Source organism: Crinia signifera, chromosome 9 (genome assembly GCF_055691185.1).
Source record: "Crinia signifera chromosome 9, ASM5569118v1, whole genome shotgun sequence".
In the NCBI taxonomy this organism is placed as follows: Eukaryota; Metazoa; Chordata; class Amphibia; order Anura; family Myobatrachidae; genus Crinia; species Crinia signifera.
Genome location: NC_139225.1, coordinates 157,400,661 through 157,412,736, shown reverse-complemented (window position 1 = coordinate 157,412,736; position 12,076 = coordinate 157,400,661).

The window sequence follows — 12,076 nt, the reverse complement described above, 5'->3', positions numbered from 1 at the left end:
TTTTTTGCTCGTACGCCCACATATGAATGGATGTGTCAGCGTACACTTCCATTCGCATGCCGGCGCGGGCATTCGGTCGGCGAAGGGGGGCAGCGTTTGCCCACTCGCTAGGGAGCAGGTCTGAATCAGGCCCATTGATTGACTCCATTACAGAACACTTAGGCAATTTCTTTTTCTGTGGGGCCAAAACTTTACGGTAGTGCGACAGCTCGTCGGCAGCATCCTGTTTTACGACACATAAAATTGGCAAACAGAACTGCAAAGCCAACAAATGTTATTATTTTCTCAGGAATAATAACAGACTAATCCAGTGTAAAATGCAGACAGACAGCCGGCCATAAATTGCCCGAATGTGGAGGTTTGTTGAGCAAGGCCATTCCAGTTCATAAATGAAAGGTTAAGGAAATATATGATTATTATCGGACCATTTATCTAGGTAATAACGGGCAGCCTTTCCATTAAACATCAGGTTGTACAACTCAAAAATCACGTACTCATTTGCATGCCCCACATGAAAAAGTGACAGAAAATAAGTCCCTCCCCATATCTAGCCAAATCCCACCCCATCCAACCAGACACTCTCCCCCACTCTGTCTCTCCCTTACACTCTCCCGTACTCTGCCTCTCCCTGACACTCTCTCCCCTTCTCTGCCTCTCCCTGACACTCTCTCCCCTACTCTGCCTCTCCCTGACACTCTCTCCCTCTCCCTGACATGCTCTCTCTCTCTCACTCTCTCTTGTTCCAATTTTTCTCCCTCCCAGCCTGAGACCCTCACACATCCGTGTATTGGTGCCACCTGTTTGTAACATTGAGCACATATTTGTTGGGCAAAGCAGAGCATGTCAAGAGCTTAATGGGGAACATCTGGGAATTATTCATGAAAGCTGGTCTTAAAATGCTAATTGTCTGCATCCTTATTTATGTTGGTGACATAGGGCCTTATTCTAGTTCACTCTTTCTGGCAAAATCCTTCTTAGATGGACAAAACCATGGGCCTTATTTTAGTTCACTCTTTCTGACAAAATCCTTCTTAGATGGGCAAAACCATGTGCACTGCAGGTGGGGCAGATGTAACTTGTGCAGAGAGAGTTTCATTTGGGTGGGGTTTTACTTCAAAGTGAGATCTATATTGCAGTTAGGGTGGCCAATCCCGGGATCGGTGGGATCCCGGGATTTGGCCCTAAAAATGCCGGGATTTGAATCCCGGGATTGGATCTTCCAATCCCGGGATTGCGGGATTGTCCTGCGCATGCGCAAATCTAATGTCGGGCAGAGCTGAGACCAGCTCAGACGCTGCCCAGCTTCTCCCAAACCCTGGCGCGCTGCTCTGCGGCTGCGTGCAGCGTGACCTGATGTCAGAGGTCACGCTGCGCAGCCTCCGTGCCTGCCCACCGCCCGGTACCCGTGCCGCCTTCACTGCCGCCCGGCTACTCCAAGTCCGCTTCCAGTCCATCGCTGCCTGGCTCCCGCACATCTGCAGGCCTCCAGACCACCCACACACGGCCCCCAATGAAAAGCCGGCCTCTGAACATCACTGCCCGGCTCCCGCAGCAATGGCCGGGTGAGTTAGACTGGGTTTGGGGGGGGGGGGGGACTAAAGTTTGTCATTCTATTGACAAACTCAATCCCGGGTATCCCGGGAATCCCGGGATTAGGCATTTTTCAATCCCGAATCCCGGGATTGAAAAATTGGCCCAGGGATTGGCATCCCTAATTGCAGTGTAAAAATAAAGCAGCCAGTATTTACCCTGCACAGAAACAAATAACTCACCCAAATCTAATTCTATCTGCACGTTACATCTGCCCCACCTGCAGTGCACATGGTTTTGTCCATCTAAGAAGGATTTTGTCAGAAAGAGTGAACTAGAATAAGGTCCCTTGTCCTTAGAAATAGCTGGGTGGAATAAGCACCCTGTATATGCCGCCATCTTGGATTAGCCCATGAAGCCAGGTGCTGTTATAAAAAAGAAGGAGCATAACAACACAATGCATCGTTTGCAGGTTGGGATTAAAGTTAATTTCTCAGAATTATCATCAAAGGCTTTTGTGTTGTGCAGGGGAAAGTTTCCCACAGGGAAATGACACTTCATGTAATTAACACCTAAATGACACATAAAGGAAAACACATTAACTACAAATAGGGGAGAAAGACGACCAGGGAACACCAAAGAGGTTAGCATTGTCTCCTAAACCAATTGCTTAGTCATTTTGCTTTTTATAGTTTCATTTTCTATTTCCACTACTATAATTCAGTTTAGATAGTGTTCTTGAGGCTATCGGCAGTATTGGATGTTTTCACATACAGAATGTAGCCTCGAGGGGCGCTATATTACATGTTTTCTTATGGGGGGATACAGAGTGGTGGTGGTGATATGTGTGTATTAGTGGGGGGATACCGAGTGCGCACTGGGTGTAGCCGCACCCGGTGACGCCTCTGCAGATTTCTGGTTAATATTAAATAGCCTTTAAAAATTCTTATATTTTTCTTGTATTTTGCTGTATCGTTTTTTTTTTTTTTATGTTCTTTAGTCTTCATGATGAAGCACTTGTTTGTAAATTAATTTTACAGACTGCCAAAAGGGGCTAATATTGTTATATGCGGTACAGCAGCTACGTTGAGATGACATTCACTGTGAAATGTGGGGAAATATAGTAGATCACATTCTGAGAATAATGTGAAATAAATATATCAGACTGTTTGAGGAATGGGACGTAACCCTGACTGTGAATTTTCAGCTGTGATTTCTCACATCGCTAAATATATATATATATATATATATATACATATTTTCTGTAAGAAATTGCTGTCGCTTTCCATAGCGATTTCCCACTGTCTTCCAATCACTGCGGAATTTTCCGGATATATTTTTTCAGATGATTTGGGGAGTTTATATGCAGAGAATAAAGACATCTATAAAATGCTACTAAGCAGCTGTGCACATCCTCGGTGTGTCGCTAGTCGCCAGATTCCGGGGATTTTAAATGAGCTGAAGTGTTCCATCCAGTGAATGGAATCATCGTCAGCAGCAATGGACAATAAATTACTGGGGAGAAAGCACTGGTATGAGCCCCAGGGCTAAAATCAAAAATTGTGGGGTCCAGTGCAAATGAGAAACGCAGGGCCCCCCACCTTCTCGGTTGTTCAACCCTCCCTTCCCGAAACATAGATGTGGGGAAGGAGCAGAGACGCAGATGTCAGGAGGGTTCAGAGACACAGATGTGATGAGAAGCAGAGATATGAATGTGGGGATAGAGAAGAGACACAGATGTAGGGAGGGAGCAGATACACAGATGTAGGGAGGGAGCAGAGACACAGATGTAGGGAGGGAGCAGATACACCGTTGTAGTTGGTGACAGAGACACAGATGTAGTGGAGAACAGAGACACAGAAGTAGTGGGGAGCAGAGACTCAGATGTAGTGGGGAGCAGAGACTTAGATGTAGTGGAGAACAGAGACTAAGATATAGTGGGGAGCAGAGACACAGATGTAGTGGAGAACAGAGACTAAGATATAGTGGGGAGCAGAGACTCAGATGTAGTGGGGAGCAGAGACACAGATGTAGTGGGGAGCAGAGACTCAGATGTAGTGGGGAGCAGAGACACAGATGTAGTGGGGAGCAGAGACACAGATATAGTGGGGAGCAGATATACAGATATAGTGGAGAACAGAGACTAAGATGTAGTGGGGAGCAGAGACTCAGATGTAGTGGGGAGCAGAGACTTAGATGTAGTGGGGAGCAGAGACACACATGTAGTGGAGAACAGAGACTAAGATATAGTGGGGAGCAGAGACTCAGATGTAGTGGGTAGCAGAGACTCAGATGTAGTGGGGAGCAGAGACACAGATATAGTGGGGAGCAGAGACACAGATGTAGTGGGGAGCAGAGACACAGATGTAGTGGGGAGCAGAGACACAGATATAGTGGGGAGCAGATATACAGATATAGTGGAGAACAGAGACTAAGATGTAGTGGGGAGCAGAGACTCAGATGTAGTGGGGAGCAGAGACTTAGATGTAGTGGGGAGCAGAGACACACATGTAGTGGAGAACAGAGACTAAGATATAGTGGGGAGCAGAGACTCAGATGTAGTGGGTAGCAGAGACTCAGATGTAGTGGGGAGCAGAGACACAGATATAGTGGGGAGCAGAGACACAGATGTAGTGGGGAGCAGAGACACAGATGTAGTGGGGAGCAGAGACACAGATGTAGTGGGGAGCAGAGACTCAGATGTAGTGGGGAGCAGAGACACAGATGTAGTGGGGAGCAGAGACACAGATGTAGTGGGGAGCAGAGACACAGATGTAGTGGGGAGCAGAGACACAGATGTAGTGGGGAGCAGAGACACAGATGTAGTGGGGAGCAGAGACACAGATGTAGTGGGGAGCAGAGACACAGATAAAGTGGGGAGCAGAGACACATACAGGGAGGAGCAGAGACACAGATACAGTCTAGAGCAGAGACTCTGATGTTCAGTAGGAAGTGGACGGAGACACAGATGTAGTGGGGAGCAGAGACACAGATGTAATGGGGAGCAGAGACACAGATATAGTGGGGAGCAGAGACACATACAGGGAGGAGCAGAGACACAGATACAGTCTAGAGCAGAGACTCAGATATTCAGTAGGAAGTGGACGGAGACACAGATGTAGTGGGGAGCAGAGACACAGATATAGTCGGGAGCAGAGACACAGATGTAGTGGAGAACAGAGACTAAGATGTAGTGAGCAGAGACATAGATATAAGGAGCAGAGACACAGATGTAGGGAGGGGCAGATACACAGATATAGTGGGGAGCAGATACAGATGTGGGGAGCAGAGTAGGGAGCAGATACACAGATGTAGTGGGGAGCAGAGACACAGATGTAGTGGGGAGCAGAGACACAGATATAGTGGGGAGCAGAGACACAGATATAGTGGGGAGCAGAGACACAGATGTAGTGGAGAGTAGAGACACAGATATAGTGGGGAGCAGAGACACAGATTTAGTGGGGAGCAGAGACACAGATGTAGTGGGGAGCAGAGACACAGATGTAGTGGGGAGCAGAGACACAGATGTAGTGGGGAGCAGAGACACAGATGTAGTGGGGAGCAGAGACACAGATATAGTGGGGAGCAGATATACAGATATAGCAGAGAACAGAGACTAAGATGTAGTGGGGAGCAGAGACTCAGATGTAGTGGGGAGCAGAGACTCAGATGTAGTGGGGAGCAGAGAATCAGATGTAGCCGGTAGCAGAGACTCAGATGTAGTGGGGAGCAGAGACTCAGATGTAGTGGGGAGCAGAGACACAGATGTAGTGGGGAGCAGAGACACAGATGTAGTGGGGAGCAGAGACACAGATGTAGTGGGGAGCAGATATGCAGATATAGCGGAGAACAGAGACTAAGATGTAGTGGGGAGCAGAGACTCAGATGTAGTGGGGAGCAGAGACACAGATATAGGGAGGAAGCAGAGACACAGATATAGACACAGATGTAGGGAGGAAGCAGAGACACAGATGTAGGGAGGAAGCAGAGACACATATGGTGGGGGGCAAAGATACAGATATCCAAAAATATTCTGGTAGGTTCATTGGCTCCCAACAAAATTAACCCTAGAATGTCTGTGTGTGCGTGTACATGTGGTAGGGAATATAGACTGCCAGCTCTTCTGAGGCAGGGACTGATGTGAGTGTTCAAATATTATATGTACAGCGCTGCGGAATATGTGTGCGCTATATAAATAATTGGTAATAAATAAAATATGAGGGGCAGGCAGTGGCAGGAATAGTAAAGAGGACAGTAGGACAGACTGTATAGGAGAGAGGGGCAGAGGTACAGAATCTCTGTATACAGGCTCAGCAGCCGTAATCCCACATGATGTACTCTGTAGGTGACCAGGCCCCCTCTGCTGGCAGGGTCCGGGACTCCAGTCCTGGCAGTCCCCCCATGGTGGCACCCACCAGTAACAGTAAATGGATGCTTATGGGAACATAGGGCCTAATTCAGGTTGGTTTCAGATTGTCACAGCTGACAATCATGAAATTATTGAGGAGATTCAGGTTGGTTTGCAAAATCAAACTCCTTCTTTAATGGACAAAACCATGCTGCACTGCAGGTGTGGCAGATGTAACATGTGCAGAGAGAGTTACATTTGGGTGGGGTGTTCAAACTGAAATCTAAATTGCAGTGTAAGAATAAAGCAGCCAGTATTTACCCTGCACAGAAACAAAATAACTCACCCAAAGATAACTCTCTCTGCACATGTAACATCTGCCCCACCCGCAGTGCATATGGTTTTGTCCATTAAAGGAGTTTGCTTTTGCAAACCAACCTGAATCACCCCCATAACGACATGATTGTCAGCCGTGAGATTAACCGATGATGTCGCCATGGAAATACCACCAATGTGACGTTATTCTAATAATGTATCGTATCAGTATTACCTCTCCATATCGGCAGCAATCTGATGTACAGCATTATCTGATGCTTTCTGAGATAAAGACTGAGAAATGCTGTCATCTTTTATTAAGATACAGAGGGACGTAGCGTGCAATATGCAAGGCGGCGTCAAATAAAATTTCATTATTTACTGTAGGTCGACAATATTGAGAATGGTTTCAAATGTGTACAAAGAAGTCAAATAATTCCAGATGGATTTGTGATCACAGTTTGGCTCCTGTTCATTATTTTACCATCTGCTCCCGCATATTGACATTCGTACAGCTCCATTGACAGAATGTTTTTTTTTTTTTTAAGAAGATTATTCTACATTTCATCTTTTTATTAATCTTTCTACATTCTGACAACTTACTCCTGGCTCTTAATGTTCATTTATTTACTCAGGATATGACTCAAAATCAGATTAACCGTATAGCATTTGTATGGCTGAACAATGACTGCGATGGTACAGAGAGTGTCCCCAGATCATGAAAGTGAAGCAGGGACTGACATAAGACAATCAGGAGAAGAGCAGAGGACTCTGGTTAGGGGATGGTGTCGGGATATCAGCGGCAGCGAACACCTACAGCGGCATCCCAATGCGCAGAATCTCAACACCAAAAGTGGTAAATATTCTTCTTACCCCATATACACCAATACTCTATTAACGCTCCCTATCTGCAGCCTAACTGTTACCCTCCCCCACAGCCTAACCCTAACAGCCCCCCCTCCCACAGACAAATGCTAACTTTACTTTAGTGCATAAACCTAACACTCTCTTCTTAGTGTCTAACCCTAACCCTCCCCCCGCAGCCTAACTGTAACCTTCCTCACTTAGCGCCTAACCCTAACCCTCCCCCCGCAGCCTAACTGTAATCCTCCCCACTTAGCGCCTAATCCTAACCCTTCCCTCTGCAGCCTAACTGTACCCTTCCTCACTTAGCGCCTAATCCTAACCCTTCCCTCTGCAGCCTAACTGTAACCCTCCTCACTTAGCGCCTAACCCTAACCCTTCCCTCTGCAGCCTAACCATAAAACTCCCCAGTTAGCGCCTAACCCTAACCCTCCCCCCGCAGCCTAACTGTAACAATCCCCACTTAGCGCCTAACCCTAACCCTTCCCTCTGCAGCCTAACTGTAACCTTCCTCACTTAGCGCCTAACCCCCCCCCGCAGCCTAACCATAACTCTCACAACTTAGCACCTAACCCTAACCCTTCCCTCTGCAGCCTATCTGTAACCTTCCCCACTTAGCGCCTAACCCTAACCCTCCCCCCGCAGCCTAACCGTAAGCCTCCCCCCTTAGCGCCTAACCCTAATCCTTCCCCCTGCAACCTAACTGTAACCTTCCCCAATTAGCGCCTAACCCTAACCCTTCCCTCTGCAGCCTAACTGTAACCTTCCCCCCTTAGGGCCTAACCCCCTAACAGCTCCCTGTAACCTAACCTTGACCCTCCCCCCATAGTGCCTAACCCTAACTGCCCACCCACTGTCAAACCCTTACTGTACCCCTAAGTGCCTAAATTTAACCTTCCTTTCTTAGTGCCTAACCCTTACCCCCCGTCCCCCGCAGCCTCGGTCTAACCTCCCCCCATAGCCTAACCCTAGCCTCCCCTACACTGCCTAAATCAATTATGGCATCCCTCCCCCAACAGTGAAACCCTAACCAGACCCGGCATACTTACATTCAGGATGCCGACAGTTGGGATTCTGGCGTCAGTAATTGTGAGAAGGTGTCAGAGTCCCACCACTGGTCCTCCCACCAGTGTTGGGATTCCGGTGTCGATATTCCAACTACCGGTGTCTTGAATGATGGCATTCGGAATGCATTTAGCTTTTTTTCTAATAAGATTAGCTACTAATATTCGTGATTGGATTATTGTTAGGAACCATTTGCTAGGTAGATTAATGTTGGGCATTTATTGGTTGGTGAGCATATTAGGATATTTTGTGGCATATACTGTACCTTTAAGGGGTCGATGGGAGGGGCAATTTGAATCTGTTTCAGCCTTTCCAGTTTGGAAGCCCCGCCCACCCACACTATGCCTTTTTTATTTTTATTTCATTTGTCTTACTAGTTCTTTATAATCACAATAGAGGCAGTCCCAGAAGATGGTTACTTTGGGCCTTATTCTGGTTTGAGCGGCCGGGCCGTACGCGTACGTCCCGGGGTTTTTCATGATCTGCGCATGTGCAGATACGCTAATGCGCCGGCACGAACACTCCACAACGCTTACGGCCGGTGTCTCAACGTGCGAAAAAACCTGTACGCGAGTGTACGGGTAATGGGGCGGCATAGGGGCGTGTTGATGGGAGCGGCCGAAATAATGAGGGAAGATGGGCGTAAATATGGGCGTACACTGTTCATTTCGGACACCAAACAGGCGGCCGCCAACCGCCAGCTCAAACCACCCCTACAGATACCGCATGCCAGCGTGCGCCTGAGTTGGCTAATTAACGCTGATTACTACTCAAACACATACACCTGAATGTAATAAGCAATGCTGCAGTCTATTAAGTCCAAAGCATGATTTCACTACCTGCAAGCCACACACACACTGCACTCAAACACATTGGAAGCTTATGTTTTTATACTTCTCCACATTTAAAGGTTTGTTTAATTTAAGGTAAGAATCTTTTTATACGCTAAGGTAGGTATTTGCTAAACAGACACATTCACTACGTGCTTTCATAGACTTTACGCAGTAGCACACTCAATCTACACAAGTCGACATGTGTCAACGTGTTCACTCTAATACTAACATAGGTTTTGTATTTAGGATACAATAACATAAACCACATCTAACACCTACAAAGGATGTTTCAGCAATGTTTTAAGCCCATGACCACTAAATGTTGTTTTATTAGGTCTTTATTAAGGTAGACAATTGAGTTAATAGAAAACAATAATTGAATAACAAATAGATTAATTCATCAATTGTCAGATTAGTAGTTGAGAGGCAAGATTTGCAGGTCCATATATGTGAAGGGTATGCCAGCGTGCACGGACGTACGCTCACTCTCACGAGCGGTGACATAAGCTGAGTTTTCCATTGAAAACAATAGGGACCCGTCCGTGCAAACTGGCGTACGCTCAGATCTCCGCAAGAAGTCGGTGGGGAGACGGAGGAAAGACGGCCGTAAACGGCGCCGTACGCTCAGTTGTACGCCTGTTGTCGGAGTGCAAGGGCTGAGCCGTCCGCGTACGTTGCCGTACGCTCATTTGTACGCCACTCCCCTTCTACGGTATTTCTGCCCGTACGTAAGCGGCTGATTTGTGGGTGGACTTAACCCTAACGGCCGCGTACGGCTAGCGTGCGGTAATGGCGAACGTACGCACGTTTGGCCGCTCCGACCAGAATAATGCCCCTGGTGTGGCATACTTTTGGTTTATATTCCTTACATAAATAAAAAATAACTTTTAATATTCAAACCTTAAAATAAACACTTTGTTAAATACATTAATTTCACAAAAAGGTGCGTTTTTGCATTAGTTGGTGCAAAATAGCGCTTCGGTGCATATGCCACAATGATTTTAATTTGTTGTTGGGGTGGCTTTATTAGCCGTGGTGAGATTTTAGAAAAAATATATAGTTGAGGGAATATGCGAGACTGTACAGAGAGGTTATAGACAGAGCAAGTAATGTAATGGCTAGGTAAAGGTATTCCTTACAGAAGTATCCTCTTAGACATGTGATACATTCGGCCCGATTCAGACCGGATCGCACAAACATGAATTTGCAGAGGCCAGCATTCAGTTAAACCACAACCCCGCTCCATCGCAATCCTGCCTTGGGAATTAATGTGCTCCCTGTACAACTGGATGTGTAGGGGTGCACATAGTAGGATTTTTCATTTGTACGGCCGCAAATCCCCTCGCACGCAAATTCCTGGATTCACGTGGCAGGGAGGGGCAATTGGGCGGTGGATGCACGCCATTTACCTGTTCGCTAGGCTGTGAACATACACAGTTTAGCGATCAGGTCTCAATCAGACCCACAACTTTTAACATTGTCCACCTACATCTGCCCATGGGAAATTCATAAAGATTGCAGGTCAGTCCCTGCTACCCTCAGACAGTGCAGGCAGGTAGTGTATTCTCTGACTGTTTGGAATGGCAGACTGACTTAAAGAACAGAAATCAGTATAGATTACAAAATCAGTGCACAAGCAGAAATCTCTGCAGTACAGAAATCATTGCCGAGCAGAGTTCTCTGCAGTACAGAAATGATTGTGGAGCAGAAACCTCCGCAGTATAGAAATCATTGCCGAGCAGAAAGCTCTGCAGTACAGAAATCATTGAGGAGCAGAAACCTCCGCAGTATAGAAATCATTGCCGAGCAGAGTTCTCTGAAGTACAGAAATCATTACGGAGCAGAGTTCTCTGCTGTACAGAAATCATTGCCGAGCAGAAACCTTCGCAGTATAGAAATCATTGCCGAGCAGAAATCTCTGCAGTACAGAAATCATTGCCGAGCAGAGTTCTCTGCAGTACAGAAATCATTGCCGAGCAGAAATCTCCGCCATACAGAAATCATTGCCGAGCAGAAAGCTCTGCAGTACAGAAATCATTGCAGAGCAGAGTTCTCTGCAGTACAGAAATCATTGCCGAGCAGAAATCTCCGCCATACAGAAATCATTGCCGAGCAGAAAGCTCTGCAGTACAGAAATCATTGAGAAGCAGAAATCTCTGCAGAGCAGAAATCTTGGAGGAGTCTAACATACCATAACCCATCACATCACATATGTAGTCAGCAGACAGCACATACATGGCAGCATTGTGGGGGCACAGAGTGATGGGAGGAGTCTAATATACCATAACCCATCACATCACATATGTAGTCAGCAGACAGCACATACATGGCAGCATTGTGGAGGCACAGAGTGATGGGAGGAGTCTAACATACCATAACCCATCACATCACATATGTAGTCAGCAGAAAACACATACATGGCAGCATTGTGGAGGCACAGAGTGATGGGAGGAGTCTAATATACCATAACCCATCACATCACATATGTAGTCAGCAGAAAACACATACATGGCAGCATTGTGGAGGCACAGAGTGAGGGGAGGAGTCTAATATACCATAACCCATCACATCACACTTGTAGTCAGCAGACAGCACATACATGGCAGCATTGTGGAGGCACAGAGTGATGGGAGGAGTCTAATATACCATAACCCATCACATCACATGTGTAGTCAGCAGACAGCACGTACATGGCAGCATTGTGGGGGCACAGAGTGATGGGAGGAGTCTAATATACCATAACCCATCACATCACACGTGTAGTCAGCAGACAGCACGTACATGGCAGCATTGTGGGGGCACAGAGTGATGGGAGGAGTCTAATATACCATAACCCATCACATCACACGTGTAGTCAGCAGACAGCACGTACATGGCAGCATTGTGGAGGCACAGAGTGATGGGAGGAGTCTAATATACCATAACCCATCACATCACACGTGTAGTCAGCAGACAGCACATACATGGCAGCATTGTGGGGGCACAGAGTGATTGGAGGAGTCTAAAATAACAGACAATTCAACTGATTTGTCAGGCTTCTTGAATCACTGACTTAGATTAGAAAAGTAATCAGTCTGATGGTCAGCAACATGGAGTCACGACCCCATACTGAGAAGGTCGG